The 25,856-nt window shown below is 41.3% G+C and overlaps 1 protein-coding gene across 1 annotated transcript in view; it reads left to right on the forward strand.

Moving 5' to 3' along the window:
* SLC16A10 (solute carrier family 16 member 10) overlaps nt 1-25,856 on the forward strand; it is a 127,957-nt gene that overhangs the window by 32,763 nt on the left and 69,338 nt on the right. The window lies entirely within an intron of this gene.

Consider the following 25,856-nt stretch of genomic DNA (forward strand, 5'->3'; position numbering starts at 1 on the left):
CGTCCGCGCTCTTCCCATGAGAACACTTGTGCCCAGAGGAATGCTCCTGTTGCTTTGGCTGCACGCACACAGCACCTTCTCTTCTTCCTTCCAACCTTCTTGAGCTTGGCTTGAATTGGTCTCTTCTGGCTAGCTCCAGGTACCTTCTGGGGATGAGCTGTGAAATGTAAATTGTGTAATTTCAGTGATTCTGCATATGAGTTAAACATTCTTATATTTGCATTTAAGACTGGCATTGCACAGCATAAAGATAATTATTAGCATGAATTTTATCATTAAAAATTTTTATTTTTCTTTACTGTGACTGCACACTTTCAGTGGCCTCTGTTGATTTGTTTCAGATAGAAAGGTAAGCTCTCTTCAAGTTGGATCATACAAACATGAAATCTAATGTGTGATAAAATGGACCTATGAAGCTTTTTGGTCAGAAGAGTAATTCCCCTGAATTTACTATATTCCCACTATATGTAGTAAATTCTGCCGGAACACATCTTTACTATACTAAGCAGGTGGTTTTTACGTGAGCATGTAATGCCAGGAATGATTTCTGCTCCAAACTAAGTTTCCTTCCTGTCCCCCTGTCCCTGTGCCTGTCAACGTCCTGGTTTCTTACTTTGGGAGCCCATGGGCTTTTTGACCATGGCTTGCCCTTACGGTTGCTTGTGAGTCTCTTGGCCTTGATAGACACGGCCCTTCGCTCATGCATTCCCCTCATTGACAGCCTCCCATGTCTTGCTCTTATATGTCCTAAACCTGGACCTGACTCTGCCCCTTTGCTTTAGTCTAGTCTGCTTCTTGGTATTCCCTAGAAACCCACTTCAGTTGCATAGACAAAGAAGATGATTTGGGATTTTAAAGATGGAACTCAATATGCTGTCAGAAAGGAGTTGCGATCCTGGCTGAACTGGGTCACTGATTTTCCAGGCAAGAGAAACTTTAATGCTTGTTGGACTGTGCACCAGTGAGAACTCCACAGTGGCTGGCTGGGGAGGAACTTTGGCCTTTTGCCTCGCTCTGCTCTGATTGAGGTCCTTCAGTGCAGCTCTTCTATGCAGACATAACGCCTGGTTTAGGTGAGAGCTCTTGTTGCCCGGTTCTTATCAAGTTCTTAGCACACTCAGCACAGCTTCTGCTTCCCAGAGGGAATTGGTGGGTTCTTTTTAGGCTGTTTGCTGGGTCGGATTCACCCTCAGTTGCTGACCATTCCCCATCTCCTGGGAGAGGGGTGCTGAGCATAATGACTAGATACTCTGCTGTTGGTATTTTATTTACTACCAGTTCTTCATCACTGAGAATCATTTCATTTAGAAAATAAACATTGCCTCACCTGTTCGTGGCATAATATTTTCACCTTTGCCTTTTACTCACATGTTGCATATTAACTTTCCTTCTGAAAAGATCAGCATGATCTTGGAGCCGGTGTGAGCTGGATCTTATTACTCCCCATGTGTGTGTTTTTATCTTCAGGCGTTTCTTCGGACTCTAGCCCATTCCTCCCACCTGTCCCCATCCTAGCAGGCTGATCTCTGCCTGGTTCCACAATAACTTTGCTTCTGGATTTTTATCTCTTCTTCTTCAAAGAAGTCTCTTCAGATTACTACACTGTAATAGAATCCTTTCCCTTTCAGCCTCTGGATCAATTATTTATTCACTTGTGTAATTCATGCCCACGCTCAGGTATGTGTTAGTGTTGCTCTGAGACTGTTGCTCCCTCTGGAGAAGGATCTGTGCCTGACAGTCTCCTTCCTCGGTGTCTAATTTAGTGAGGATTAAATCAGGGAGACCTACTGGCTGACGCTCACTGCCCCTCAGTTACTTGGTTCACTGTTTGAATCCCAGAATCAGGAGTTGGCAGTAATTTCATCTGATTCTGTTGTATTCCAATAGACTAACAACCAGTAAAAGTTCCTAAGTATTCTGATGTAGGTCTAAGGGGCAAATAGGAATCGGAGCTCCTCATCAGAGAGAGTTTCCCTGGGGTGCTGGATTTGTTTTTGTCCTTCATCATACTAACTTCTGTGACCCTCAGCTCGAAGGGTCCTTTCTCACCTAAATGCCCTCCCGAAAGGAGGCACCAACACTCATTCATCAGAAAAAGGGCAGTACAGTTTCTGTTATGTTACCATCAGAGAGACACTGGCTTAAATCCCACCTCCTCCCTTTTTTTCCTTTTTAAATCTCCAAGAAGGCCCAGAGTTGGGGGTTAGGACTGGATGAGAAGAAGCAGGAAAGTTAGCCGGTCAGAGGTGGGAAAAAGCCATGGGCTCCAGGGCTCTACTCCAGGACACACTGACAGGAAGCATTAGGGCAAACCAAACACCCTGAGGTCCTAAGAGAAAATTGGTCCAAGTCCAGGGTGATCTCATCCTCAGACATAAGATGGAGGGGTTCTTGATTAGCAGTGGGCTTCGTAGTTGCCATGAAGTAAGTAAACTTTGGGTGGTGGGATTGGCCATAGAAATACAGAGGGCCCTATGCTTTCAGCTCTTAAGTTAGAGCCTTTTATCTGCTCATTCTGAACCTAATTATTCAGGTTGGTTGATAGCTGAGAAATAGACTTCTGTACTTATAGCTTGAAAAAAAAAAAAAAACAACTTTAAAAGTTTTTCAATTTCCCCAATAGAGTGCTTTTCCTTCGTTGAATCCCTAAAACTTTATTCTGGCTTAGGTTATTGAGTGGGAGTGGCAGAGAGTGATAATTTTTAGTGTGATCTTTAGTATGATGTAAAAATAAATCTCTGAAGACATGAAGTAGGAAATGTTCCTTACAGACTTTCTATAGGAAAAACAAATGTTTGTAAACTCTGCTTATCAACTGTTTTTCCTATCTCTGCAGTTTCATCCATTAATAACTGTCAGAGTTCAGTTCATTGTGCAGTATCTGGAAATTTTCCTCACTGTTAATTAGTAAGATTTTGAATTGTAAGTGTGCTCATGTCCCCGTGGCACAGAAAGCCAAACTCTGACAGCGGGTGTCTGTAGCAAAGTAAGGGCTTAGTGCAGGGCGCCAAGCAAGGGAGTGTGAGACAAGCCTCAGATCTGCTTCATCATGGTCTCAGAGTTGGGGGTGTTTCAAAGGGGAAGAACAGAGAAGCTGGGGTTCCTCATTGTCTTGTGACATCTCTGTGACATTTCTCGATTGTGGTTTCGGAGTCAGGATGTCTCCGGTTTACAAATCTCTTGCCAGGTGGTCTTTGAGCCCATCTGGTCCTGTAGAGACAACCTGAGTTTGTACTTTAATGATAATATCGACAACAGCAATTTTAGTACATTAACGATGTTATCTACAACAGCAACCTTAGTCATTGGACTCTGGTTGATTAGTGTTCAGTTAGCACAGGACTGAGTTCAGAGGGGACAAGAAAGGGAATAAAGTTTTGGATAGAGAGAGTAGTTATAAACTTGGTAAGGGAACTCAGTTTTAGGGGCACTTGGTTTCATAAGTGCTGATGGCTAAATAGCACAATTCATTAGAGATAATCATACTTTAACCTTAGTACTGCTATACTGGGAAGATGAAATATAGTTAGAAAAGTATTTTATTAAAATAAATTTTATTTATTTTTTAGATGTTGGGGGTAGGATTTTATTAATTAATTAATTTATTTTTGCTGTGTTGGGTCTTCGTTTCTGTGCGAGGGCTTTCTCTAGTTGTGGCAAGCAGGGGCCACTCTTCATCGCAGTGCGCAGGCCTCTCACTATCACGACCTCTCTTGTTATGGAGCACAGGCTCCAGACGCGCAGGCTCAGTAGTTGTGGCTCACAGGCCTAGTTGCTCTGTGGCATGTGGGATCCTCGCAGACCAGGACTCGAACCTGTGTTCCCTGCATTAGCAGGCAGATTCTCAACCACTGTGCCACCAGGGAAGCCCTTAAATTTTATTAATAAAAATAATTTAAACTCTGAATTAGTCATTATTTTTGTTTCTAAATTCCTCAACTAGATCTAAATAGATCATGAAATCTGCAGAGACTTATTTTAATCCATAGATCTTTCTGTTTCTATAACCGCACTAAAGCTCACATTATCGACCTTAAAAGCAGTGTTATTAAGTTACAGATTATTAGTTTATCTCCAGGGCTAATGGAAGTAGTTTGGGGTGAGGCTTTGTAGAATTGGTAGTATGTTTTGATAAATGTATATGGGCATGGAGTGGTTTTCACTTACCTCCCTTGAAATTTCTGGAAAGGCATATTCTGGAAAACCAGGACACACTTACAGTAAGACGTTAAGATTAATACTCATTGAAAAAGTATCTGACTTGACGAGTTTGCCAAAAAACTACTCTCTCAATGTCTCATCAAATTGCCCTTGAGATCTTTTTGCCTCTATTAAGTTTTCTAGACTGTCTGAATAAGGGAGTGTAATTCCTTGGATATTTTTATGGTTAAATAAGTATTTCCTACAACTCTCTTCATTCCTGAATATCAATAAAAGTTTTATTTATACTGGATATTTGCTGTTAGAATTGCCAATTTCTATATAAAAAATGTACAGTCTGTTTACTGCTTTATGCCTTCTGGTATATTTTTGCATAAGTAACACCCTGAATCCTAACTTGACCAACATGTAAGATGGTGGTGGTATTATTATTGTCATCATCATTATCATCATCCTCACTGTGCAGCTGAGGAACCTGAGGCTCAGATTGACTAGATCAAGCAGGAGGTACCTGCAAACCCTGCGACACAAACCTAGACCTTTGGACTCCAAACTCCATGTTCCTTCTTCTCTGTACCGATTGACTTACATGATACATTCTTAGCGAAGACACGCATGGCAATTGTAACTTGAATCATTAGTGGCTTTGTTCAGACACAGGCACATGTACATTTTATGGCATACGTTTATGTGTATATCAAATTTGTCATAAATGTTAGAATTATAATCAATAGTGCCTTAGTTTTAGATTTGCAGTTGAGAACCACTTAATTTAGTGAAAATTATCTTAAAGTCCTAGAATCAGAGATACTTATGATTTTGAAGACTGTTCCAGGTATCTCATGTTTTCCCACATGATGAATGAGGAACCAGTTTGCTGGTGTTTGGTTATAAAGGTGAAGCTGACTTCACCAGGAGTATTTTCTTGGTATTTATAGGTCCTCTTTTTAACATTAATCCTTTGGTTGGCTTCTTCCCATACTTCATAGTTATGCAGTAGCAGCGGAAGGGTAGGTGGGTAGAACATGCATTGAATTATGCTGAAATATATCTAGGATTGTCAGATTCACGCCACTGCTGACAGTTGTACCAGAGATGAAGTGTGAGATTAAAGAATTTTATTGCTTACCGAGTTTCTTTTTGACCTAGTTAGATGTATCCTAGGCAGTTCGTGACTATTTTAGGATACTGTAATATATCTGCATAGCACTTTATACCAATCTGTTCTTATATATTTGTTCCTCGTAATAAACATGTTAAGTCATGTGAAATGACATGGTTATTATCATATTACAAATGAAGAAATCTGACTTGGAGATAGTATAGCACCATGGCTAAGAATATAAATTTTTATATTCTTATATATATATTTAAAAAATTTATTTATTTTATTTCTCTGCATTGGGTCTTTGTTGCTGCACGCGGGCTTTCTCTAGTTGTGGTGAGTGGGGGCTACTGTTCGTTGTGATGCGTGATCTTTTCATTGCGGTGTCTTCTCTTGTTGCGGAGCATGGGGCTCTAGGTATGCGGGCTTCAGTAGTTGTGGCTCGCGGGCTCTAGAACGCAGGCCCAGTAGTTGTGGCACATGGGCTTAGGTGCTCCGTGGCATGTGCGATCTTACCAGACCAGGGCTCGAAACCATGTCCACTGCATTGGCAGGTGGATTCTTAACCACTGAGCCACCAGGGAAGCCCCGGTTCTTATATTCTTATATATTCTTTTATGAATCAGACCAGAATCCTGGCTCTGCCAATTACTGTCTGAGTGACCTTACAGCAAGTTAGTCTCTCTAAGCTTTGGTATTCTAATACTTAAAATGGGGAACCTTGTAATGTTGTCTGAGTGTTTAAATGAGATAATGAGTACAAAGTATTTAGAACGGTGGAGGCAAACAGTAGGCAAACAATAATTATTAGGTAGCATTATCATCTTCAGAGGTTATCACTCTTTTATTTATTAACTCCACAAAAATCAAGAGCCCTTTTCTATGTGCTAGTCACTGGGCTAGGGATCAGGGACACAGTGGTGAACTAGACAGATAGGGTCCTTACTCTAATCGAAGTTACATTTTAGTGGTAGAAATGGTAAATGGGTCAATATGAAGTTCATGTTGTGGCAGGGACTTTGAGGAAAGTAACGGGACAATTCTTGAAAGGGGCATTCTTAGTTGGGAAGTCCTGTTGGAGAAAGTGCCATTTAATCTGAGACCCGAGTGGCCATAGCCATGTGAAGATCTGGGGAAATAGCCTTCCAGGAGGGGGAAGACAGAAGTTCAAAGGCTGAGAGGCAGGATGAGGGTGGCACAGAACAGAATGACATTGTCCAGTGCAGAGAGGTGGAGGGGCCAGGGTAAAGAGCTTGATTTTCTTCTAAGTGTGTGGTTTTGAGCAGGTAAGAGATGTGTCCAGTTGGGGACAAGCCCAGGCCAGGTGCTGTGAAACAAACAAAGGTATGGATGAAACATTTATTTCTTCCTGTAGCTAGCAGTCTTCTGTGTCATGAGACTAGTGTACAGCAGATTAGCAGTTTCAGCACTGCACAGTGTTCCTGCTGGTGTACGCCTTATCTGATAAGGGATGCTGTTTATCGTGTATTCTCACAGAGTCAGCTCTCCAGTGACACGGTTCTTGTTATCTGCTTCTCTAACAATTTATGTAAAGGGCATGGAAGGTAGAGACAGAGTGGGAGAAAAGGGTAAAGAGGCTATCTCTGAACACTGGGTACAAAATAGAGATTAGGAAGTAGAGGAGTGAAGGGAAAAGCAAGATTCTGTTGTGCACAGAGATGAGGGATGCTGTTTAAACTGTGGCTCCTTGAGGTAGCCTAAGTGAGGCTGCATGGACTGGACCATTTCTCTCCCAGGTTCCCTGTGAATTCAGGCAGCACAACCCCTGATGCTGCCTCCTTGGCTCTTGGCCTGAGACTCTGTCAGTATCTTTTCTCATCTCCGCCGAGGCCAAAAGGGGCAGGGATACTCTTGTGTTATCTTCTCAGAACAGGGTTCTAGTCCCTTGGAAGTTTGTTTCTTTGAATCATTTCATCAGTTTAGCTATGATAATTATCAATTAACGTTATAATAATTATATGTAATATATTAGCTAACATTTACCTAGTGCTTACTGAGAACTAGTTATACACTTTTTTACCTACATTATTCTACTAATCCTTAAACCTTGCAAGGTAGGTGATATCTTTCCACTTTTGAGGAAAATGAGGCATAGAGAGTTTAATTAATCTGCTTGTGGTCGTAGAGCGGGTCAGTGAAGCCAGGGCTCAAACCCATGCTTAACTCTAGAGACTATGCTCTTAATCACTTTTTCACACTTTTATATATTTATTGGTTACTAATTGGTTATTTAGTGGTCTGGTAAGAAGTGAGGGTTGGCACTCTTCTATTGGAAAAAGGCTAGCTGATCAAGACAATACCAGTTGGTTTTAAGAAGGAATATAGAAGTTCATTCCATGGATCGTATAATACACCTCTCTATTCTGAATAGTTCCACCTGTATACACATGAAGTGCAATCTTTGAAGAAAGGCTATTTATTGAGGAGAGAACCAATACCTCTCTTTCTTCAAAGAGGATGTGTTGTCCCTTATAGAAGGGTGCTTAACCAGTGACAGATTGTGATTTTTACCTCTTTAGTGGTTTTTTTATTGCACAAACAATATAATAATAATAGTATTTTATAAATCAAGAAAAATCTTTACCCCAGCAAATTAACTGCTTTTAGTTTTCACATTCACTTCCAGTTCTTGTGTTTATTTGTGTATAGTTTGTACATAGTTATAGCATATTAATTTTTCATTTAACATTATGTTATAATGGGTTTTTAAGTTAAGCAGTAAGCCTCTCCAGTGAAAAGGAAAAGAGTGGAATGTGAAAAGGCTACAAGGCATTAATAATTGATTGGGGTGATGCCTACGAGGCAGCCACGTCAGTTTTAGAGCTGGCCTTGGAAGGAGCAGCTGTACGTTTGGACCTTGGAAAGCCTTCATCTTTCCATGCAGTCTGTCAGGCTTCCAAGAAAGCCAGGTGGAAATGGAAAAATACAGTGATTTGGAACCATGTGAAACTTACAATATGGTTGAGGTCAGTGTTGGAAAAGAGGAAACACAATCCCTACCTGATATGGTACTTTGAGGGTAAAGCTTTAGCCAGTAGGCAGTGCATCAGAGTCTGTCAGAATTATCAATATTTTGTTCTTTTCAGTGGCTTTAATAGTTACTTATTGTTTATAAAACCAGTTTTATCAGAGTGGAAGAACAAAGTACATACTTGACAAATACGATTTTAGTGATAAAGCTGTTATTCTATATTTAAATTCAGTTTAATTCAAAGTGATTTTTAAGTTTCAGATTTGTATAACTACAGACTAACCACTTGGCACTCAAGTCCTCCATGATCTAAATCCAAACACTCTGAGGATGGAGTCCTATGTTCAGAATGTTTACTGATAGCTCTGCTACCCAAATTGCCCTTTCTCTTGGGCTTCTGGACGTGACAAGAGGTAAGGGAAAGGCAATGGGACAAAGTATAAATCCTGTTAAACCTGTTTGGAGAAGGCCTGAGACAGTTCATAGAGACACTTGTTTCCTCTTTTCGCCTTCATAATTACTTTGAATTTTACTTTCTTTCTTTTTTTTTTTTTGGCTTTGGCACATTGGATTCCATCTGGTTGAGAGAAAATAATTTATATAAACTAGAATTCCAAAATCAGGTTTTATGTTAACTTCAGGCCATCACACTTTAAATTAAGGAAGCCTACATTTGAGTGATGAAGTGGAATATTTAATTATGGGACACATCACTGTATCAGAATACGTAGTTTACTTTAAAGCACCTCTTTGTATGCCCTAAGGCTTTGCCTCCTACTTCTATCACAACAAAAATGTGAGCCAAACGTTGGTACTGGAGCATATATATTGATATATAGGTCAGGGGAATGCGTTCTAGATGAAATGCACCACAGTGGAGTCAGCACAGTGAGATTTCCAGGGGAGCAGATCTTCCTGTTAAATTCACATACAGGCTTCCTTCTGTAGTATGGAAACTTGTTTATGTGACAGTCTTCAGTGAACCTGTCACTGACATGTGGCCATTTCCTTGATGTTTACATATGAATAGTGCCTGGAAGGAAGCATCTTTCCCCAGGCTGTTCTTTTTTGGGTGGCCTTTACCTTTTTTGGGTGCCCTGGTTGATTTACTCTCAGCACCAGGCATCCTGATGTGTATGTGTAGAGCTGCTTTGTGGTCTGGTAGGCATTACGTCTGCCCTCAGGGAGGCTGCAGTCCTATCAGGCAGAAAGGCCACTCTTGTTTGCTGCTGCTGTTAACAAGGTACCTCTCTTTCTGTTAGTGTACCCCCCATCCCTGGGCCCCAGACTTGAGCTCCATTTAGCCATCATCCATGCTGCCACCTGCCCATCTCTGCTTTGTTTGAGTCCTCTAGGATAATAGAGTAGCTTTTTCCCACCAGGATAGTCTGGTTTGTTCTGTTTTGTTTTTCAGGATAATCTGTTTTTTAATAGATAGATAACAATGTATAGCAGTTAAGAGCAAGATCCAACTGCTTGTGTTTGAATCCTGGCTAGGTTACTTACTAGCTATGTAATCTTGGGCAAATTAATTTTTCTATTCCTTGGTTTCCTTAGGTAAAAGGGGGATCCTAATGATGCCTTCCTCATAGGGCTGTTATGAGGGTTAAATGAGTTAATATTTAAAAAAACACTTAGAACTTTGCCTGGTATATAGTATACATTATATAAGCATAAAGTGAAACAAATACTTTTTTTCCCAATTATAGAAGTAATACACTAACATTGTAGAAGACTTGGAGAATTCAGAAAAGTTGTATTACCTAGTAAGAGTTGGAATAAATAAATAAATGGGGTACAGGATGGCAGGAGTGTATTTCAGGCAGGGAGGTGTGTGTGTCAAGGAGCTGAGACTAGAATCTGGTCTTTGAACCCCTAGCCTGGTTGTCTTATTCATCTTGATGGTTTGCTTGTTTTTCCAATTCCTAGTTCTTTCTATCATCATTGATGAATCAATAAATTTGGTGTATTTGATGAATGAATCTTCAGCACGCTGACCTTGAGCCAGCACCCTACTAACCAGCTCTGTGGCCTTTCGGGGAATAAATCTTTGTGAGCTTTAGCTTTCCTAGCAGTGAAATGGAGCCCGTGCTCCCTGTCTGGCAGAGTTGCTGCAAGGATTAAATAACATATGTATGTGGAAAGCCCTTGGCTCTGTGCCTGGCCTGCCACGGTGCTGTTTGGATGGTTGCTTTTCCCTTGGTTCCCTCCCAGCTCTTCTGATAGTATTGAAGTTGATCTATGTAGAAGGTCCCTGGTTGCCTCAGGGAGCAATGATCCTGGAGAGTTGTATGTTTGATTCAAATCCTCCAGAAGCTGAATTCACATATAAACAAAGTGAGCAAAATGACTCTACTTCACCCATTCTTTTTTTTTTTTTTTTCCTTTTGCCGTGCTACACGGCATGTGGGATCCTAGTTTCCCAACCAGGGATCGAACCTGTACCCCTTGCAGTGGAAGTGCGGAGTCTTAACCACTGGGCTGCCCAGGGAAGTTCACCCATAATTTATGCCAAGTTTAGTTGGAAGGTGTATAGTGTTCATTAGGGTCATGTAATGTGATTTTCTGAGCTGCTTTTTTCCTTTTCCTTTTCTCTTTCTTTTACTGTGAAATATAACCTATGTATAGAAAAGAGCAAAAACTTACCTGTATAGTTTGAAGGATAATTACAAACATACTTATGAAAAAACAGAATGTTGCCAGCCCAGCCTGCTTCTAAAGTACAAATGGGACTTCCCTGGTGGCACAGTGGTTAAGAATCCTCTTGCCAATGCAGGGGACATGGGTTCGAGCCCTGGCCCGGGAAGATCCCACATGCCACAGAGCAACTAAGCCTGTGCACCACAACTACTGAGCCTGCACTCTAGAGCCTGTGAGCCACAACTACTGAGCCCATGTGCCACAACTACTGAAGCCCGCAGGCCTAGAGCCCATGCTCTGCCACAACAGAAGCCACTGCAATGAGAAGCCTGTGTGCCACAACGAAGAGTAGCTCCCGCTCGCTGCAACTAGAGGAAGCCCGCGCATAGCAACGAAGACCCAGTGCAGCCAAAAATAAATAAATAAATTAATAAATTAATTTAAAAAAAAGTACAAATGGAGTCCTGTATACCTTATGTCTAAAAACGGTTAAAATATGCTCTCTACCTTGACAACCTTCATAGCAACAAAACTAGGAAATATGTAAAGTTATGGCTTTAAATAATTGAAAGTTAGCAAAATGTCAAAGATGACTGAATTCAATTATTATTTAAAATGTCTTAGTATTCTTTTTTTTTTTTTTTGTGGTACGCGGGCCTCTCACTGTTGTGGCCTCTCCCGTTGCAGAGCACAGGCTCCGGACACGCAGGCTCAGCGGTCATGGCTCACGGGCCCAGCCGCTCTGCGGCATGTGGGATCTTCCCAGACCGGGGCATGAACCCGTGTCCCCTGCATTGGCAGCAGGACTCTCAACCACTGCGCCACCAGGGAAGCCCTGTCTTAGTATTCTTTTGATAGGCCTGTGATGTTTAGATGAGTAATAAAGTAAAGACAGATATTAAAAAATTATTCTATACAATTATTTACTTTGTTTCAGCAAAATCACTATGTTATTAAGATATTTCAGTGTACTAGTAACAAGATCTAGTCTTATGATGATTTAAGGATTAAAAAATAATGTATTTGTATTCAAACCACGGTCTTTGAATAATTTTCTATAAAGTGTAAATTAAAGTAACTGTAGGAATTCCCTGGTGGTCCAGGGGTTAGGACTCTATGCTTCCGCTGCAGGGGGCATGGGTTCAGTCCCTGGTCTGGGGGACACAAAAGACCCAGAATAGCCAAAGCAATTTTGAGAAAGAAAAATGGAGCTGGAGGAATCAGGCTCCCTGACTTCAAACTATACTACAAAGCTACAGTAATCAAGACAGTATGGTACTGGCACAAAAACAGAAACATAGATCAATGGAACAGGATAGAAAACCCAGAGATAAACCCATGAACCTGTGGTCACCTAATCTATGACAAAGGAGGCAAGAATATACAATGGAGAAAGACAGTCTCTTCAATAAGTGGTGCTGGGAAAACTGGACAGCTACATGTAAAAGAATGAAATTAGAATACTCCCTAGCACCATACACAAAAAGAAACTCAAAATGGATTAAAAACCTAAATGTAAGGCCGGACACTATAAAACTGTTAGACGTAGGCAGAACACTTTTTGACATAAATTGCTACAAGATCTTTTTTTTTTTTAACCTTTCTAAGGTGTTTATTTTTCCAATGAGTAAGCATTACTTTTAAGACTCCTTAAAAAGATTTCTCCACTTTGGATGTGGCCTGGGAGGAGTGGTTAGCAAGATCTTTTTTGACCCACCTCCTAGAGTAATGAAAATAAAAACAAAAATAAATGGGATCTAATTAAACTTAAAAACCTTTGCACAACAAAGGAAACCATAAAAAAACCAAAAAGACAGCCCTCAGAATCAGAGAAAATATTTGTAAAGGAAGCAGCTGACAAGGGCTTAGTCTCCAAAATACACAAATAGCTCATACAGATCAATATAAAAAAAAAAAGAACAACCCAATGAAAAAATGGGTGGAATACCTAAATAGACATTTCTCCAAAGAAGACTTAGAGATGACCAACAAATACATGAAAAGATGTTCAACATCACTAATTATTAGAGCAATGCAAATCAAAACTGCAATGAGGTATCACCTCACACCAGTCAGAATGGCCATCATCAAAAAATCTGCAAACAGTAAATACTGGAGAGGGTGTGGAGAAAAGGAAACCCTCCTACACCGTTGGTGGGAATGTAAATTGATGCAGCCACTATGGAGAACAGTATGGAGGTTCCTTAAAAAACTAAAAATAGAACTACTGTATGACCCAGGAATTCCACTCCTGGGCATATACCCAGAGAAAGCCATCATTCGAAAAGATACATGCACCCCAATGTTCATTGCAGCACTGTTTACAATAGCCAGGACATGGGAGCAACCTAACTGTCCATCAACAGAGGAATGGATAAAGAAGATATGGTACATATATACAGTGGAATATTACTGAACCATAAAAAGGAACAAAATAGTGCCATTTGCAGAGATGTGGATGGACCTAGAGACTGTCATACAGAGTGAAGTAAGTCAGAAAGAGAAAAACGTCATGTAATATCGCTTATATGTGGAATCTAGAAAAATGGTATAGATGAACTTATTTGCAAAGCAGAAATAGAGACACAGATGTAGAGAACAAACTTATGGATACCAAGGGGGAAGGGGCGGTGGGATGAATTGGGTGATTGGGATAGACATATATACACTACTATGTATAAAATAGGTAACTAATGAGTACCTACTGTATAGCACAGGGAACTCTACTCAGTGTTCTGTGGTGACTTAAATGGGAAGGAAATCTAAAAAAGAGGGGATATATGTATACATATAACTGATTCACTTTGCTGTACTTTGCTTTGCAGCAACTATACTCCAATAAAAATTAATAAAAAATAGAATAAGCTAAAAAAATGTATTGGTATTCAAACCACAGTCTTTGAATAATTTTCGACAAAGGTGTAAATTAAGTGTAGGAATGTAATTAAATGTAAATAAATGTAGGAATTCCATGGCAGTCCAGTGGTTAGTATTCTGCACTTCCACTGCAGTGAGCACAGATTTGATCCGTGGTTGGGGAACTAAGATCCTGCGTGCTGCATTGGCATGGCCAAAAAAATAAGTAAAAGTAAATGTACAAGTAAAAACTAAAGTAGATATTGTATGATTCCATTTATGTAAAAGTCTAAAACATGCAAACTATAGTGACAGAAAATGAATCAGTGTTGTCTGGTGAGTGACAAGAGGAAGGAATTACAGTGGGGCATGAAGAAACTTTTGGAATGATAGAAATATTCATTATCTTGATTGTGGCAATGGTTTCATGGGTGTATACACATGCCAGAGCTTCTCATTGAGCACTTTATGTGCAGTTTATTGCATAACAATTATGTCTGTAAAACTGTAAAAAATAAATGAAAATCTTACTTGTTTTCAAAATGCTATGATTTTTGTTCTAAGTATTAAAAATTATTAAGATAAAAAAGCAAGCCAAAACAATTCAGTGGGGGAAAGGATAGTCTTTTTAACTAATGGCATTGGGAAAACTGGACAGCCACTTGAAGAATGAAGTTGGACTCTTTTTTTATAAATTTCTGTTTATTTATTTATTTATTTTTGGCCGTGTTGGGTCTTTATTGCTGTGCATGGGCTTTCTCTAGTTGTGACAAGCGGGGGCTACTCTTCGTTGCAGGGCACGGGCTTCTCATTGCAGGGGCTTCTCTTATTGCAGAGCATGGGCTCTAGGCACACAGGCTTCAGTAGTTGTGGCACGTGGGCTTGGTAGTTGTGGCTTGCAGGCCCTAGAGTGCAGGCTCAGTAGTTGTGGCACACGTACTTAGTTGCTCTGAGGCATGTGGGATCTTCCCGGACCAGGGATCGAACCCATGTCCCCTGCATTGGTAGGCGGATTCTTAACCACTGCACCACCAGGAAAGTCCCTGAAGTTGGACTCTTTATCTCACACCATATACACAAATTAATTCAAAATGGATCAAGGACTTAAATATAAGAGCTAAAACTATAAAACTATCAGAAGAAAACGTAGGCATAGATCTTCATGACCTTGGATTAGGCAATGATTTCTTAGATATGACATCAGAAGCACAGGCAACAAAAGAAAAAATAGATAAATTGAGCTTCATCAAAATTAAAAACTTTTGTGTTTCAAAGGACACTATGAAGAAAGGGAAAAGAGAACCCACAGAATGGGGGAAAATTTTTTGCAAATCCTGAATATATAAAGAACTCTTACAATGCAACAATAGAAAAACAAGTAACACAATTTAAAAATGGGCAAAGTGGGCTTCCTGGTGGCGCAGTGGTTGAGAGTCCGCCTGCCGATGCAGGGGACACGGGTTCGTGCCCCGGTCCGGGAAGGTTCCACATGCCACGGAGCGGCTGGGCCCATGAGCCATGGCCGCTGAGCCTGCGCGTCCGGAGCCTGTGCTCCGCAATGGGAGAGGCCACAACAGTGAGAGGCCCGCGTACCACAAAAAAAAAAATGGGCAAAGCATTTGAATAGACATTTCTCCAAAAAAGGTGTACAGACAGCCAATGAGCATATGAAAAGATGCTCAACATCAGTAGTCATTAGGGACATGCAAATAGAAATCCAGTGAAATACACTTCACTCCCACTAGGATAGCTGTAATAAAAAAAGGATGGACAGGGCTTCCCTGGTGGCGCAGTGGTTGAGAGTCCTCCTGCCGATGCAGGGGACGCGGGTTCGTGCCCTGGTCTGGGAGGATCCCACATGCCGCGGAGCGGCTGGGCCAGTGAGCCATGGCCACTGAGCCTGTGCGTCCGGAGCCTGTGCTCTGCAACGGGAGAGGCCACAACAGTGAGAGGCCCGCGCCAAAAAAAAAAAAAAAAAAAGGATGGACAGTAACAAATGTTGGCAAGGATGTGGAAATATTAGAACCTTCATAACATTACTGGTGGGAATGTGAAATGGTGCAACCACTTTGGAAAATAGTCTGGCAATTCCTCAGAAAGTGGCCATATGATGCAGCAGTTCTACCCAAGAGAACTGAAAATATATGTGCACAGGACTTCCCTGGCAGTCCAGTGGTTAAGACTCCACACTTCCACTGCAGCGGGCATGGGTTCAATTCTTGTTAAGGGAACTAAGATCCCCCATGCTGTGTGGTGTGATCAAAAGATTTTGAAAAAAAAGAATAAAGAAAATATATGTGTGTGCAGAACTTTGTTCACAAACATTCATAGTAGTGTTATTCATAATAACTGAAAAGAAGAAACAACCTAGATGTCTCTCAGTGAATGAGTGGATAAATGACATGTGGTATATTCATAAATGGAATATTATTTAGTCAGAGAGGAACAAAGCACTAACAAAGTACTAACACAAAGTGGATGAGCTTTGAAAACATTATATTAAATGAAAGAAGCTACACAAAAATGGAAGCATGTTTTATGTCCAGAATAGGCAATTCTGTAAAGACAGAAAGCAGATTAGTGGCTGCCAGGGGCTGTGGGGAAGAAGGGATGGGAGTGACTGCTACTGGGTACAGGGTTTCTGTGGGGATGAGGAAAATGGTCTGTAATTAGATCATGATGGTTGTACAACTTTGTGGATATACTGAACACCACTGACTTTACTATTTTAAAAAAAGTTCAAATTTTATGGTATGTGAGTTATATCTCATTAAAATAGTTATGTGAGGGAAAAAATCAAGGCAAAACAAAGAATGTGAATCAGAATTTTAATTTTGAAATACAGACTATTTATAGCTGAATTTATTTCTGAAAGTTATTAAAGTCTTATTAAATCTGTAAAATCAGAACTGTTTGAGCATTCAGTGTCTATTAATTCCCAGCATAAACTGTCAGTGTCATGTGTCACTCATATTAGATTTACCAAGATGTGTATTTATTTAAGAGTAATAGCTATGACTACCACGCTACTTAGTACACCAGAACCATGAATTGCACGGGAAATGAACACTCAGCAGTACTCGGAAGTAAAGCTTCATTACGCAAGAATCTATTTCAGGACTTCCCTGGTGGTGCAGTGGTTGAGAATCTGCCTGCCAGTGCAGGGGACACGGGTTTGAACCCTGGTCAGGGAAGATCCCACGTGCTGCCGAGCAACTAAGCCTGTGTGCCACAACTACTGAGCCTGCACTCTAGGGCCCGTGAGCCACAACTACTGAGCCCATGTGTCACAACTACTGAAGCCCGTGCTCTAGAGCCCGCGAGCCGCAGCTACTGAGCCCGTGTGCCTAGAGCCGACTCTGCAACAAAGAGAAGCCACCACAATGAAGGGTAGGCCCCGCTCGCCGCAACTAGAGAAAGCCCATGCACAGCAATGAAGACACAGTGTGGCTAAAAATAAATAAATAAGTAAGTAAATAAATAAATTTATAATTAAAAAACACAAAGAACCTATTGTGTTTGGGCTGTCATAGAGGAAGGGCTTTACTTGTCTCTTACCTAAGTGCTTCCACTGCTCATATCCTCTGCACACACTCAAGCCCTCTGTGGTGCCAGAGTTTGAGTGTGGCAGTGGCACAGCCACAACATCATGACATTTAGGCGGAATCCCTTTTGTTTCATGGACACAGGGCAGCAGGTGTGGAGATGTGCTTCTCTGAGGCCTGAACAAGGAAAAGTGTTAAGAGTTATGAGTCTCACTGTATCAGCGCCAAGAGTCCAGGTTTTGTTTGATGAGATTTCTGTGAGAGTGTGTATCTGTGATCTGTAGGGGACCAGGGCAGGGGTCATTCTTGTGGGGCTCTAGGGAGTGCTACTCATCATCACATCACACCCATTTTAGGCCTTACTTGGTCATCCGTCTACCTTTTCACTCTTAACACTTTCCATGGCCTGTTATGTTTGATTTTGAGATTAAGCAGAATGGCAGAGATAATTTTGATTTGGCTAAGACAAATCTTTCTTTCCTTTCATGCTGTGGGCAAGAAGATAAAGATTTCTGTCAAAACTACAATGAGATATCACCTCACACCAGTCAGAATGGCCATCATCAAAAAGTCTACAAATAGGGCTTCCCTGGTGGCACAGTGGTTGAGAGTCTGCCTGCCGATGCAGGGGACACGGGTTCATGCCCCGGTCCGGGAAGATCCCACATGCCGCGGAGCGGCTAGGCCCATGAGCCATGGCTGCTGAGCCTTCGTGTCTGGAGCCTGTGCTCCGCAACGGGAGAGGCCACAACAGTGAGAGGCCCACGTACCACAAAAAAAAAAAAAAAAGTCTACAAATAATAAATGCTGGAGAGGGTGTGGAGAAAAGAGATCCCCCCCCTGCACTATTGTTGGGAATGTAAATGGATAGAGCCACTATGGAGAACAGTGTGGAGGTTCCTTAAAAAACTGAAAATAGAGCTACCATATGATCCAGCAATCCCACTTCTGGACATATACCCGGAGAAAATCATAACTCAAAAAGATACATGAGGGACTTCCCTGGTGGCGCAGTGGTTATGGGTTCGATGCAGGGGACATGGGTTTGATCCCTGGTCCAGGAAGATCCCACATGCTGTGGAGTATCTAAGCCTATGTGCCACAACTACGGAGCCTGTGCTCTAGAGCCCGCGAGCCACAACTGCTGAGCCCATGTGCTGCAACTACTGAAGCCAACACACCTAGAGCCCATGCTCTGCAACAAGAGAAGCCACCGCAATGAGAAGCCGGCACACTGCAACGAAGAGTAGCCCCACTCACTGCAACTAGAGAGAGCCTGTGTGCAGCAACAGAGACCCAATATGGCCAAAAATAAAAATAACTTAAAAAAAGAGAAAGATACACGCACCCCAGTGTTCATTGAAGCACTGTTTACAATAGCCAGGACACGGAAGCAACCTAAATGTCCAACGACAGGTTAACAGAATACCATTCAGCCATAAAGAATGAAAGTATGCCATTTGCAGCAACATGGATAGACATAGAGATTATCATACTAAGTGAACTGTCAGAGAAAGACAAATATCATATGATATTACTTATATGTGGAACCTGAAAAAGTGATACAAATGAACTTATTTACAGAACAGAAACAGAATCACAGGCATAGAAAACAAACTTATGGTTACCAAAGGGGAAAGGGGGTGGGGGAGGGATAAATTAGGAATTCGGTAATAACATATACACACTGCTATACATAAAATAGGTAAACAACAAGGACCTACTGTATAGCACAGGGAACTATACTCAATATTTTTTAATAACCTATATTGGAAAAGAATCTGAAAAAGAATATGTGTGTGTGTGTGTGTGTGTGTGTGTGTATAACTGAATCATTTTTCTGTATACCTGAAACTAACAAAACATTGTAAATCAACTATACTTCAATTAAAAAAAAAGATCAAGATTTCTAGAACATAGTAGAACAGAGCAAAGGGTGAATGGTTTTGGTATCCTTTCTGTCTTTGTTTTAAGCTATTTTTTTCCCTCAATCATTCATCAACTCAACTTGTCTTAGTAAATCCTTTTGCATAAAAGATAATCTGCATCCAATATCCACTGTCAGGGAGGAATGTGAGTGAGAGACTTGTCTCGCAATCCAGTCTATACATGCAGTTTATGGTTTATTTTGGCAGTTTAAATGTTATCTCTTAATGTTCTGCTACTTGATAATAACTCACTCCCTGGCAGAATTACCTGTGGCTAGGAATGCTGTTATCACAGCATGTTTGTTTAGTTGGTACTTAGGACAGGGCAAGGAGGCGCTGGTTTTACTGAGATGGGTTTCTGCCTAACAGATGGATTCTTATCTGTGTGGGTCGATGCTTTCTTAGATAATCAAGATACGTTTGTATGTGACAGTTTCAGGAGGAGGTGCTCCCGTGTGTCTCCAAAGGTTTGCTGTAGCTCTTTACAAGAACTTGGCTCCTGTTGGTGGGGAGTGTGGTGTGGTGAAGAACACGGCCTCCAGACTGTCGGATTCCCTTCTTCTGCTCTAGCTTTGGGTCCTTGGGCAATCTGTTTCACCATTCCTTGCCTCAGTTTCTTCTGCTATACAAGGATAACAAGAATTAGATGAGTAATGCATACAAAGCACTTAAACAGTGCCCTGAACATAGTAAGCACTTAATAAAAGTTACAAAACTATAGGAAATGTATGCATAGTTCTGTGTTGGGCTGCAGAAGGGGTGATGGTTTGAGATTAACTGGAAATTTTACCCTTGAGTTTGTCCTAGACCTACCTAATTTACTTGTACTCAGGTAAACCCCTCTGAGTGGAGAAGGCAGTTCTTTCTTCACTCTAGAAGGCAATGGGGAGAATGTAGCTGTCTAGAATGACCTTATTACTCTGAACTCTGCTAGGTGTAATATTCCTCTTTATTTTTTAAAACAAGTCATGCTGTTGTTCAGTATTAAAGAGCAAAATAAAATTTTATTATTTTAAATCACTTTTAAATTCTCTAAAATCTCACAAAGTGCTTTTTTTGGGAAATAATTGTCTTCCTTTGCTTGTGCTGGCCTGATAGCTACCCTCTTCAGAAGAACTGATGATTTGCTTAGCAAAGCAGCCTGTTCATAGTCAGGACCCTTCTCTGGCTTGCTCTCTAGCTATTACTTTAACCCTCCATTTTCCCTTCACATTGCAAATATTCTTATTGTTAAAGGAAGGATAGTTGTCTTTATGCTTTTAAGGGTTAGATGTTCTGACAAGTTAGTAATTGAACTAGGTTTCTAGCTCAGACAAAACTAGTTATAAGCACAAGGCTGCTTTTTATTACCCACCCGTCTGCTCCCTAATCAGGAGAAACTATTCTGACTGCGGCTAGGGAAGACTGCTCTGTCTTTGATATCTGACCCACAGATTTAGTCTATGCCTAGGAATATTTTTTTAAAAAATTCATTTATTTGGCTGCACCAGGTCTTAGTTTGCGGCATGCAGGATCTTTTTCTTTTTTTTTAATTTTTAAAATTAATTAATTACTTTATTTAAATTTATTTATTTATTTTTGGCTGCGTTAGGTCTTCGTTGCTGTGCGCGGGCTTCTCCAGTTGCAGCAAGTGGGGCTACTCTTCATTCTGGTGCATGGACTTCTCATTGCAGTGGCTTCTCTTGTTGTGGAGCATGGGCTCTAGGTGTGTGGCTGTAGTTGTGGCTACCGGGGGCTACTCTAAGTTGTGGTGCGTGGACTTCTCATTGCAGTGGTCTCTCTTGTTGCGGATCACGGGCTCTAGGCACGTGGGCTTCAGTAGTTGCAGCATGCGGGCTCAATAATTGGGGCACGTGGGCCTTAGAGTGCATGGGCCCTAGAGTGTGTGGGCTTCAGTAGTTGTGGTGCGTGGGCTCAGCAGTTGTGGTGCATGGGCTTAGTTGTTCCGTGGCATGTGAGGTCTTCCCAGACCAGGGATCGAACGCATGTCCCCTGCATTGGCAGGCAGATTCTTAACCACTATGCCACCTGGGAAGTGCCAGGAGCGTGGAGTCTTAACTAGTGGTCCCCAGCCTTTTTGGCACCAGGGACTGGTTTCGTGGAAGACAGTTTTTCCACAGACGGGGGAGGGGGGATTGTTCAGGCAGTAATGCAAGTGATGGGGGAGCGGCAGGTGAAGCTGCGCTCACTCCGCCCACTGCTCACCTCCGGCTGTGTGGCCCGGTTCCTAACAGGCCGTGGACTGGTACTGGTCCACGGCCTGGGGGTTGGGGACCCCTAGTCTTAACCACTGGACCACCAGGGAAGTCCCTAAAAATAATTTTTATGTTTAAAGTTATATATGTATGTAGTATAAAAGATCCAATTTCTGTAAGGCTTGTAATAGAAAGTAGCATTTCCCTGTCCCACTCCACCTCATCCTGGGCATCCTGCTCCAAAGGCAACTGCTTTCAACTCTTTCAGCTATTTCTTGTGGTTACCTTCATATTTTTAAATGAAATGCTTATATGGCTATATTATGAATTTTCAAACTTATCTATAGACTTCCTTCTATGGAAGGTGAAGATATAACTCTTTTATTCTACCTCTTTTCTAATCCTTTTAATATAGACTGTTTACAGTTTTTGGTTAAATCATTTCAAAGGCAGAATAGCATAGTGGCAAAGAGTGAGGGCTCAGGGCTCAAATTCCAGCCTCACCACCCGGAGCAAGTGTTTTAATCTTAGTGCCTCAGTTTCCTCAAGAATAACCTACCTCAGGATTGCTGTGGGTTTTTTAAAATTTTCTCTCAATTCTTTTTTTTTTCTTTTTCATAGATCTTTATTGGAGTATAATTGCTTCACAGTACTGTGTTAGTTTCTGCTGCACAACAAAGTGAATCAGCCGTATGCATACACATGTCCCCATATCCCCTCCCTCTTGAGCCTCCTTCCCACTCTCCCTATCCCACCCCTCCCACCCTCCCACCCAACCCTCTAGGTCATCGTGAAGCACCAGGCTGATCTCCCTGTGCTATGCTGCTGCTTCCCACTAGCTAGCTATTTTACAGTTGGTTTTATATATATACATATATATTGATGCTACTCTCAGTTTGCCCCAGCTTCCCCCTCCACCCCCACCCCCCTACCGTGTCCTCAAGTCCATTCTCTATGTTTATGTCTTTATTCCTGCCCTGCCACTAGGTTCATCAGTACCATTTTTTGTTTTTTAGATTCCATATATATGTGTTAGCATACGGTATTTTTCTCTTTCTGACTTACTTCACTCTGTATGACAGACTGTAGGTCCATCCACCTCACTACAGATAACTCAATTTCCTTTCTTTTTATGGCTGAGTAATACTCCATTGTATATATGGGCCACATCTGCTTTATCCATTCATCTGTTGATGGACACTTAGGTTGCTTCCATGTCCTGACTATTGTACATAGTGCTGCAGTGAACATTGGGGTGCATGACTCTTTTTGAATTATGGTTTTCTCAGGGTATATGCCCAGTAGTGGGATTGCTGGGTCATATGGTAGTTCTAGTTTTAGTTTTTTAAGGAACCTGCATACTGTTCTCCATAGTGGTTGTATCAATTTACATTCCCACCAGCAATGCAGGAGGGTTCCCTTTTCACCACACCCTTTCCAGCATTTATTGTTTGTAGATTTTTTGATAATGGCCATTCTGACCAGTGCGAGGTGATACCTCATTGTAGTTTTGATGTGCATTTCTCTAATGTTGAGCATTGTTTCATGTGCCTCTTTGCCATCTGTATGTCGGCTTTGGTGAAATGTCTATTTAGGTCTTCCACCCATTTTTTAAAAAAATTTATTTATTTATGGCTGTGTTGGGTCTTCGTTTTTGTGGGAGGGCTTTCTCTAGTTATGGCAAGCGGAGGCCACTCTTCATCGTGGTGCGCGGGCCTCTCACTATCGCTGCCTCTCTTGTTCTCTGCGGAGCACAGGCTCCAGATGCGCAGGCTCAGTAATTGTGGCTCACGGGCCCAGTTGCTCCGTGGCATGTGGGATCTTCCCAGACCAGGGCTCGAACCTGTGTCCCCTGCATTGGCAGGCAGATTCTCAACCACTGCGCCACCAGGGAAGCCCCACCCATTTTTTAATTGGATTGTTTTTTTTTTTGGATATTGAGCTCCATGAGCTGTTTGTATATTTTGGAGATTAATCCTTTGTCCGTTGTTTCATTTGCAAATATTTTCTCCCATTCTGAGGGTTGTCTTTTCATCTTGTTTATGGTTTCCTTTGCTGTGCAAAAGCTTTTAAGTTTCATTAGGTCCCATTTGTTTATTTTTGTTTTTATTTTCATTACTCTAGGAGGTGGGTCAAAAAAGATCTTGACATGGTTTATGTCAAAGCGTGTTTTTCCTTTGTTTTCCTCTAAGAGTTTTATAGTGTCTGGTGTTATATTTAGGTCTTTAATCCATTTGGAGTTTATTTTTGTGTATGGTGTTAGGTAGTGTTCTAATTTCATTCTTCTACATGTAGCTGTCCAGTTTTCCCAGCACCACTTATTGAAGAGGCTGTCTTTTCTCTGCTGTATGTTCTTGCCTCCTTTGTCGTAAATTAGGTGACCATAGGTGTGTGGGTTTATCTCTGGGTTTTCTATCCAGTACCATTGATCTATGTTTCTGTTTTTGTGCCAGTACCATACTGTCTTGATTACTGTAGCTTTGTAGTATAGTCTGAAGTCAGAGAGTCTGATTCCTCCAGCTCCATTTTTTTCCCTCAAGACTGCTTTGGCTATTTGGGGTCTTTTGTGTTTCCATACGAATTGTAAAATTTTTTGTTTTAATTCTGTGAAGAATACCATTGGTAGTTTGATAGGGATTGCATTGAATCTGTAGATTGTGTTGGGTAGTATAGTCATTTTCACAATATTGATTCTTCCAATCCAGGAACATGGTATGTTTCTTCATCTGTTTGTATCATCTTTGATTTCTTTCATCAGTGTTTTATAGTTTTCTGATTACAAGTCTTTCGCTTCCTTAGGTAAGTTTATTCCTAGGTATTTTATTCTTTTTGTTGTGATGGTAAATGGGATTGTTTTCTTAATTTCTCTTTCTGATTTTTCATTGTTAGTGTATAGGAAAGTCAGAGATTTCTGTGCATTGCTGTGGATATTAAACAACTTAATAAGTATGGAGCATCCAGAGCGTCTGGCACACAGTGAGTTTTAAGTAAATTTCAGCTATGATCATCATCATCATCAATATCATTATGACTTATGGCCATCTAAATGTCTTTCTTTGCATTTAAAGGATGGGGCTGGTGTGGTGGCATTTACAGTTGAAGTGGTCAGCTGTAAATCTCTCCTGCAGGCTTTGCCCTGTAGGCTTGTATCCTGAATGATCAGAGAATTTGGACGTCCTGAGGAGAAGCCACTCGGAAGGAGGAGAGAAGCCCAGAAGGGAGCTGACTGAGCATGCTCAGTTCCTTCTACCAAAGGCACCTAGTGGATAGTCATCTTCCCCAGGAGTAGTTTCTGAGGGGTGGAGACAGGCCTTGAGTTGACTCCCTTGGGAAGCCCCTGAAGGGAAACTAGAGGCTGGGGAATAAAGAAGGTTCCTTGTGGCAAGTCCCTACCCAAACAATGTTAGGACAGATGCTTTTGTCCTATGGATACCTATTTGTGATCTCTGCAACATATCTGCTTACTGTGTAGCTTTTGAAATTTGAAACATTTAAACATGCAAATTTTATGTATGCTCCCAGGAGAATTATAAATTGGTGTTAAGTTTCTTTGCTCCTGTTTAACCAATTCCAACTATCAGGTGAGCTCAGGTAGCAACAGTTGAGGTAGTTTCTGGCTTGTCTTCTCCAACAATAATTTTTCAAAATATAGAAATTGAGAAAGTGCCCCATGTTATGGAAACCTTTGAAAGAGAATTTAATATAAAGCAAGTACATCTTCCCTGAGGAATACTTTTGGAAAAAGAAACTTACCTTATATTCAGGTATATTAAGTTCCTGGCATTTTCAAACCAACTCATCATCTTCCCCTTTCTCCACTCCCCAAATCCGTTCATTTTCTTTATTCTTAGACTCTGTCTCTGCCCCTCCCCGACTTTGTCACCTAGTCAGATCTCTTAAGTGTCAACCTTGTTGCTACTCTCTTTATCTTTTTATATCTAAAGAATCATAAGTTCTGTTGATTCCATCACTCACATCTCTTTGGTCTGTCCCTTTGGATACCCCACTACTTCTGAGTTCAGATCATTGCCATTTGTCACTTGTAGGAGCCTTCCTGCTGCCTCCCTCCCAGTCTCCCCCATGAAGAGCCCACTCTCCAACCTTGGCAGAGTGAAGTTTTTTAAAGGACCATCTGATGATGTGAATTCCCAGGTTGAAACCTAATGATGACTCCATAACATCTAAAGGATAAAGTCTGTATTTGACAGGCATGGCTATGCTGTGATTCTGGCTGCACCCTTAGACAACCACTTACTGATATTAATTTTGCTCATGCTTTTTCCCCAGTACTTGGAATGCTCCTGCATCCTCCCCCCATCCCCCCACCCCCCAATCCTTGCCTGATTAAGGCCAATTCATCCTCCAAGACAGTTTGGGTGTTACCCTGAGGAAAGAGGGGATAGGTCTTTCCCCCCCATGTCTGGGGGGGGGACC

Source organism: Lipotes vexillifer, unplaced genomic scaffold (assembly GCF_000442215.2).
Source record: "Lipotes vexillifer unplaced genomic scaffold, Lipotes_vexillifer_v1.1 scaffold1266, whole genome shotgun sequence".
Taxonomy (NCBI): domain Eukaryota; kingdom Metazoa; phylum Chordata; class Mammalia; order Artiodactyla; family Lipotidae; genus Lipotes; species Lipotes vexillifer.